This window comes from Benincasa hispida, chromosome 9, assembly GCF_009727055.1.
Source record: "Benincasa hispida cultivar B227 chromosome 9, ASM972705v1, whole genome shotgun sequence".
Taxonomy (NCBI): Eukaryota; Viridiplantae; Streptophyta; class Magnoliopsida; order Cucurbitales; family Cucurbitaceae; genus Benincasa; species Benincasa hispida.
In genome coordinates, this window is record NC_052357.1 from 73,891,366 (window position 1) to 73,899,121 (window position 7,756).

A 7,756-nucleotide genomic window follows, 5' to 3' on the forward strand; every position below is an offset into this window, starting at 1 on the left:
AATAGTTCATAGTAAGTGGTTGAAGAATGTGTGTCAACATGTCCTATGGTCTCTTCCATTAGTTTGGACCATGAGATTCCTATGTTGCGCCTGCTTGCCGACTTTATGTGATCTACACTAGTCGTTTTTAAGGCAACATCCCCTCGGAGGGTTGTAACATGGGATTCGGAACAACTCAAACTCTAGGAATGGATAGGATTTCTTAGGTCAATTCCCAACCTTGACTCTCCAATTCGGTAGCACCGTTGGGGCCACTAACCTTTGAAGTCTTAAAATGAAGGGTTACACTTATAAAATTACTAAGTGTTTGTAAGTTCTTGACTGAAAATGATAACTAAATAACTAAAGGAATAAGAGTTATTCTGGAGATAGTATTTAATTAAGAATATCTTGCTTTAGTGAAGGAGTATTTGACTGCCCCTTGGTAGCACTTATTCTGATTCATTATAGTATCGTCACAAATAAAATAATGAAATATTGGGTACATTATTACTTTGCTAAAATATAATTGAATTTGAAAGCAATTCACTAATAGAATTTGTTTATACTTTCAGAATGACTAGCTCATTAATACAGTTGTTGGCTTCTGATAAACTTATTGGGGACAATTATGCTATATGAAAATTGAATTTGAATATGATACTGGTAATAGATGATTTGAGGTTCGTTTTAACTGAGGAATGTCCTCCAATCCCCAACTCAAGCACAAACTGAATTGTTCGGGAAGCATATGACAGGTGGACAAAGGCAAATGAAAAAGCTTGAGCCTATATTCTTGCCAGCATATTTGATGTTTTGGCGAAGAAACACGAAAGCATGCATACCGTTAAAGAGATTATGGAATCACTGTAGGGGATGTTTGGATAGTCTTCCTTCTCCCTGAGACATGATGCTATCAAGTATGTTTACAACTACCGTATGAAAGAAGGGGCCTTTATTAGAGAACATGTCCTGGACATGATGGTCCATTTCAATGTGGTCGAAGTAAACGGAGCTGTCATAGACTAGAAAAGTCAAGTTGGTTTTATTCTAGAGTCACTTTTGAAGAGCTTTTTGCAATTCCACACTAATGCGTTAATGAACAAAATAGAATATAACTTGACCACTCTTCTCAACGGGCTTCAAGCTTTTCAGTCCATTTTAAGGACTAAAGGACATGAAGTAGAAGTAAAATATCATATAAGTATAAGAGATCAACTTCTAAAATTTCTATCAGCATCTATAATTGATTGAAATGAAATAAGTGATAGAAATTTAAAGTAAGCCAAAACAAAAACAAAAACAAAAACAAAAACAGAAACAAAAAACAAAAAAAGAAAAAAAAAGAGATATAAGAACATATTAGAATTAATTTTTAACTCAACTGCAAATAATAGTACTAAAAACAAAAACAAAAACAGAAACAAAAAACAAAAAAAGAAAAAAAAAGAGATATAAGAACATATTAGAATTAATTTTTAACTCAACTGCAAATAATAGTACTTAGTTGTATTTTATAAAAATCATTAAGGTGAAGCTTACTCCACAATATTTGGCATGCACTCTAACCTTATGTTATTTAAAAATTAAAAAATATTCACATACAATGCATGTGGTAATAGACTAGTATCCATAAAGTACTATGCATTAAAAAAATCCATGAATAAATTCGTCAACACCCTATAACAAATGAGTCTAGCTATTCATAGTTGTCAAATACATATTCTCATACAATTTGACAAACATAAACGGTAAAGAAAATGGCACGTCATCGAAGTGATTCCTCGTTGTTGCACACAGTTGATCAAGCATTGATTTGCACTCAGGATCAGAAGCAGCCTCCAATGAATTTCCTTCACTCTTAACTCCTTTCTGCAGCAAAACTCACTTTAGGCTCTAAAATTTCGTGTCTTAGTTGGTTGGGCATCCTCATATCTTATAGAAAAAGTTCTCCTAAAATGCAGAAATTTTCAAATTTGGAAACTTGGCGTCAAAGTTCTCTCAAGGGATGCTTATAAATGGTGCCACATGCAATGCTTAGAACCGTCGTGGCGCCATACTGATTTGGGTTTCTTTACATTTTTTCACCCCAATTTTTGTAGGTTTGGCTGGATTTGACTCTTTTGACTTCCAAATCTTGTTTTCTTACTCAGTTCTTGAAAAACACTCACAGACGACATCAAATCTAACAAAATATATATATATAAAAAAATTGCTCTAAATGAAAGGCAAAGAAAATACAGTATTTTTCAGTTACCAGAATTAATTTTGTAAAACAAATACAAACATAACTCGTTACCTTCAAATCCTGCTAACATTCTCATCAACCAAACACAACAATCTTTTATTCCCAACAATCTTATTATTCACAAGCATCTATAAAACCTTAATTCAAACGAACCTAAGTGTTCAAACAAGAAAGTCATCAATAGCTGATTTAAAGCACATCCCGAAAAGAATTGAACTAGGTTCAACAATGGTTAATTTCATAATCGATAATGTTAATGATTGATGGATATAAGCCTATTTGTTTAATGAAAAAAATATCCTAGAGTTTTATATATTATGGTTAATTTCATAATCGATAATGTCAATGTTCTCCGTTTCTATTTTTTAATGAATGGTTAGGTCGTAAAATCTTATTCCTCAATTTTATTTGAAATTAATCAAAATAAATTGCCCCTAGAAAGAATTAAATTGGAAATTACCCTTGATATCGATGATAAACAAAGATGCCTCTCGAGACATCTGAGAATGATTTGAGGGTGTTGATTCTCTCTATTCCTAAAACTACTATATTATGCTAAAAGTTGAGGTTTTGAACCTAAACGGGTCATTCGTGTATCCAAAGAAAATGGAAATTGTTTGATGCTTCTACTTAATATATCATTCTCTTTACATGCAAGTATGGTATCGTCACCAACCATCATCTCTTTTCGGATCTTAGAACAGCAATAAATACTTCATTTGTTTACGACAACCACCTGTTTCTAGTGTCACCAACCTTTTCACATGATATTTTTAACAATCTTAGTTTCTAGAGAATGCCCCAATGAACAGATGTTTGGATATGTCAACCAAATGCACAGAACAGGTGAGCAGATTATACAACATATATAACTAGTTGAAAAAAAAGTTAAACTTCGTCTACCAAATGCAGAAATTCGACCCATTTATATTCCATATCGATAAAGAACACAAACTATAATCGTTCTTCCCTCCAGTGGCCAAGTGTTAACTCAGAACACGTGCACAAACATACTGTAAACTATTCTAGAGAGGTTGTCTTAGTCCTGCCATGAAAAATCTCCCTTGGCCTCCCTTAGGCTTCTTCCCCTTCTGTAGTCAAACTTTTGCATCAGAGCAGAGTAAACCAAGATTATACTTGCGACTATTTCTGGATGACCCTATCTTTGAAAATACGTCTTTTTCAACTTGGTTTGAAGTACTTAATCCTAACATGTTACCAAGTTGTCTTTGCAACTTACTGTCTGCATCAAACAGGTAATAATCGTAACCAGAGGTGGGCAATGAAGAATCTTAACTATTTATATTATCGGAATTGTGGGTCACGGTTTAGACTAATAGCTCGCTTGGGAAGAAAAACTGGAGCTAATATACATCGTACCTCCAAAAATCAACGCCCCTCCCCCCAAAAAAATAATAATAAAATAAAAAGAAAAAGTAAAAAGCTTTAATAATTTCACATTTAAACTCGTTTATCAAACCATATCTATATCTATATTTCTTTTGATTTCTCATTTTATGGAACAAGTGTGTGCTTCGGTGCCTGCAGTAACAGGGAACAACAGCTCACCTTTATAACCATTGTATAATGTTGGCACTCCAGTGCAGGTTTCCTTTTTGACAACCTTGTTAAGGAGAAGAATGATGAAGACCATGTCAGCAACAACAAAGCCACCGTGGTATTAAATGTGATACAATCAGCTGTTGAATGAATAGAGAAATTGCTTAACAGAATTGGTTAGGAAATGATTCTGATTGGCTAAGGATCACCTTTCCCATTCCAGAGCATCTCTTTGTCTCCTCAAATTTTCTTATTTTGTCCTTCTTAACTTGGTATCAGAGCAACTATGGCCAACACAAATTCAATAGCAACTCCCCCTGAATCCTAGTAGTAACATTTTCAGTAGCCCTCCTTTAAACCAGCTCCTTAATTAGATTACTTTCATAAAATTGGACCAGAGCAATTTTTTGTTGTGGAAAAATCTTGCCCTGCCTATTCTAAGGAGCTATAGACTTGAAGGTTACCTGACCGGCCAAAAGACATGTCCACCGATATATCTTCAGACCTCCATGGGAGAAGAATCGAATGTTGCAGGAGCCGTGAATATCGACACTAGTGAGACTCCTGTTAAAAAAAAATCTATTTGAACAGAATTACTTCTATTTGAGAAATATCTAGACCTCAGGCTGTGCAAAAAAACTTCAGTTGGTTTCAGTCATAATGTGACGCCCCAAAGTTTTTTTTTTAAAAAAAAAAGAGAAAGAAGAAAAAAAAAGTTGGTGGTTAATTTAGGAAAAAGAAAAGGGAATTAGGGTTATAAAGGTGTTTTGGGGGACCTTGGGTTGCGTGCCAGAGAGAAAAAAAAAGGAAAAAAGAAATTCTTTTCTCTTCTTCTTCCTTTTTCCAGATTGCGCCAGAGAGGAAAAAAAAGGAAAAAAGAAATTCTTTTCTCTTCTTCTTCCTTTTTCCAAAATTGCAAACCCCCCTCCCCCCCCCCCCCCCCCCCCCCAAGCGGTGTTAAAGTTTGATGCTGATTCATGGCCTTGATTACATGCTTATGTCTGAGATTTTAATGACTGTTAATTTCAGGATTCTTGATTGTATGCTTATCTCCATATGAGACTTCAGTGGCTGTTACTATTACCATTGAGCTATGCACATCGCATGTGTGAGCCTTCGGGCCACACCTTATGCTTATGTACGGTGTCTTTTTTGGATCACCACTTGTGTTTATGCCTGTGACCTTTGTGTCACTATTTTATGAAAGCGTGCCTTCGGGTTCGCCCCTTATGCCTATGCCTATGATGTTCTTGGGCATTTTGGTCCAATGGAAAGACTAACAGATCACTGAGTGGGCCCAGTAGTGGGCTGTTACTGAGTATATTTTTATACTCACCATTTTCTTTCCCTATTTTTCAGTTAAGGGTAATGACAAACTACCGCATGACAAGAGAGAGTCCGTGACCTGGCCATTAGGATGATTTACTGCTTCTGCACTTAAGTATCATGTTTTGAAATCTAGTTTAGGAGTTAGGCATTTTACACTCTCATGCAAAATTTATTAATTTTATTATTTGACTATTTAATTGTCTTCATTTTAAAGTTGGGTTTAGGGGTACCCCGAATTGTAAATTTTTATTTTATTTATTTTTATTTAATTATGTTTTCTTATCTTTGCTCATTGAGCATTATTAAATAAAATTTGGCTTTTTATTTGATGGTTTAAAAGAAAATGTACGGTTGAGCCTATGCATGCATGAAGTAGCATCTTAGTATTAAGTAGGAACTAGGGTCGTTATAGTTGGTATCAGAGCCTAAGTTTTAGGTTCTGTAGACTGACTAACATCGCGAGTCTAATCTATTCCTTATGGCCACAAATGGATCTTTCTCATCGCCAAGTATGTTGTTTTAAAATCTTTAGGGAAATATATTTATATATGAAATCCTACTTTTTGTGCAGTCATTTGATGATTTACCTTGCGTGTGGTCACTAGGATTGGCGCACGAACTAGAGGAAAGGGCAGTTGAGGCAGGAAATTAGTTGGGAGACGGGACCCCGACTGCAAGAACCCGATGGCAGAGCCAAGAGGTGTGGGACCACCACCTCGTGACCCTCTGAGTCAACTTGGTATAGGGTTAGACCAATAAGTGGGTCTCGAGCTTCGACTGTGCCCCCGCCAGGATCGTCGTCCTCAGAAATTCCTATAGAATATACGGCTATGGCTGCAGCTATTGGGAATGTCGTCACGCAGGCCGTGGTGGGACAGCTGAGGGGCATTATGGCCGAGCAGATAGCCCAGCCGTACAGTCATAGCAAGCAGCACATCCTCGCCAGTCCCGTTTCCACCAGTTCAGAATCAAGATAGGGCCATGAGTCGAACCGTGCAGACCCTTCTTTGGAAGTTGGATACCTGTGAGATTTTAAAGAAGTATGATCCCCCGACGTTTAACGGGTCTCTAAAGACCCCACAAATGCAGAATTGTGGTTGTCCAGAGATTTTTCAGTACATGAGGTGTCCAAGGGAGCAGAAGCTGCAGTGTGTCGCCTTCGTTCTCATCGACAATGCCAAGCGCTGGTGGCGCTCGGCTGAGAGAATGATATGAACTCGGTGGGAGGCCAAGCCACATGGGATTAGTTCAAGGAATGGTTTTATGAGAAGTACTTCTTTGCTCATTTGAGGTACAACAAGTAGGCTGAGTTCATGAACTTGAAGCAGAGGCACATGACAGTGGAGGTTGAGAGGAGTTTGACAAATTGTCTTGCTTCTCCTTTGATCTAGTGTCTACCGAAGCAATAGGGTTGAAAGGTTTGTGCAAGGACTCTGAGACGGGGTCCGAGGCATTGTGCAGCCCTAGAGCCTCCCACCTACAACGCAGCTTCCGAGTGACAGCACGCATGGGTTGTCCTTCAAGGATAGAGTTCCTGAAGTCCTGACAGAGAAATCGACCCTCGAACAAGTTAAGCAGAAAGCTACGGGACCTCCGCAGAAGTTCCAAAGTACAAGCAGGTTAGTAGGGCATGCCTAAAAAACAGGCTACTACTTCATGAGGAGTTTGGAGGGAAATGGTGTCCATTCAATAAAATAACGCATCAAGTTTTTTGCACCGTTGTCGGGGACTTCGGCAAAATAGTTGTTAATGGTAATTTTTGTGATTTCTTTGCAGAACTCTCAATCTTTGGCGAACAATGACTCGGAGATTGAGAGAACATTTCGAAGGAGACTACGAGACTGCTAACAACAACCACAATTCGATAAAGAAGAGATGGTGGAGAAACCTGGAGATGGAGTACCAAATATATAATGTCATGGCGAATCCGATTTTGTTGGAAAATGATCGCTATAGGCCCATAGGGACTATGCATCGCCAAACCTCTATGATTTCTCTCCGGGAATCATGAGACCTGCCTTCGACAGAAGAAGATTCGAGATGAAATCGGTGATACTGCGGATAATCCAGACTGCAGGTCAATTTGGAGGAAGGCGTGGCGAGGATCCGCACGCCACCTCCGAAGTTTTATTAAAATCTGCAATACTTTTGTGTTCCCGAACATCTTACTGAAGAAGTTCGACTAAACATTGTCCTATTTTCTCTTTGTGATCAGGCTAGGAATAGGCTTATTCGCTCGACTAGGAGAGATTACTTCTTGGGAGAAGGTAGTGGAGAAATTCATGAAAAAGTATTTTCAGCTACCGAGAACGCAAGACGAAGAAAGCTTATTACTAATTTTGAACAAGATATGGACGAATCGCTCAGTGATGCTTGGGCGAGGTTTAAAAGGTTGGTTCGAGATTGTCCGCATAATGGGCTATCAGACTGCCTTCAAATAGAAATTTTCTATCACGGTTTAAATCCTGCTTCGCAGACCGCTGCCAATGCGGTAGCCGTTGGTGGTCTGCTTGACAAAACTTACGAGGAGGCGAAGAATATTTTGGACCGCATCTCCAAGAACCATGAAGACTGGAGGGAGAGTGACTAGAGATTGAGACTTAAAGATTCCGACGCAAATAAGGTGCCATTGTTTCGTTA

At 38.0% G+C, this 7,756-nt stretch overlaps 1 long non-coding RNA gene and 1 other non-coding gene across 3 annotated transcripts; both read right to left on the reverse strand.

The window, feature by feature from the left end:
• Positions 1-1,608: 1,608 nt before the first annotated feature.
• LOC120087020 lies at positions 1,609-4,399 on the reverse strand. 2 transcript variants are annotated; one of them, XR_005484405.1, is made up of 2 exons: positions 3,797-4,399; positions 1,609-1,851 (listed from the first exon to the last, which is right to left on the reverse strand). It is a non-coding gene; the product is annotated as an uncharacterized LOC120087020 (long non-coding RNA). The 2 variants fall into 2 exon arrangements; XR_005484406.1 differs by having other exon boundaries at positions 1,609-2,164.
• A 3,031-nt stretch (positions 4,400-7,430) lies between these two features.
• LOC120087401 lies at positions 7,431-7,537 on the reverse strand. The gene has a single exon (XR_005484539.1). It is a non-coding gene; the product is annotated as a small nucleolar RNA R71 (small nucleolar RNA).
• Between the last annotated feature and the right edge of the window lie 219 nt (positions 7,538-7,756).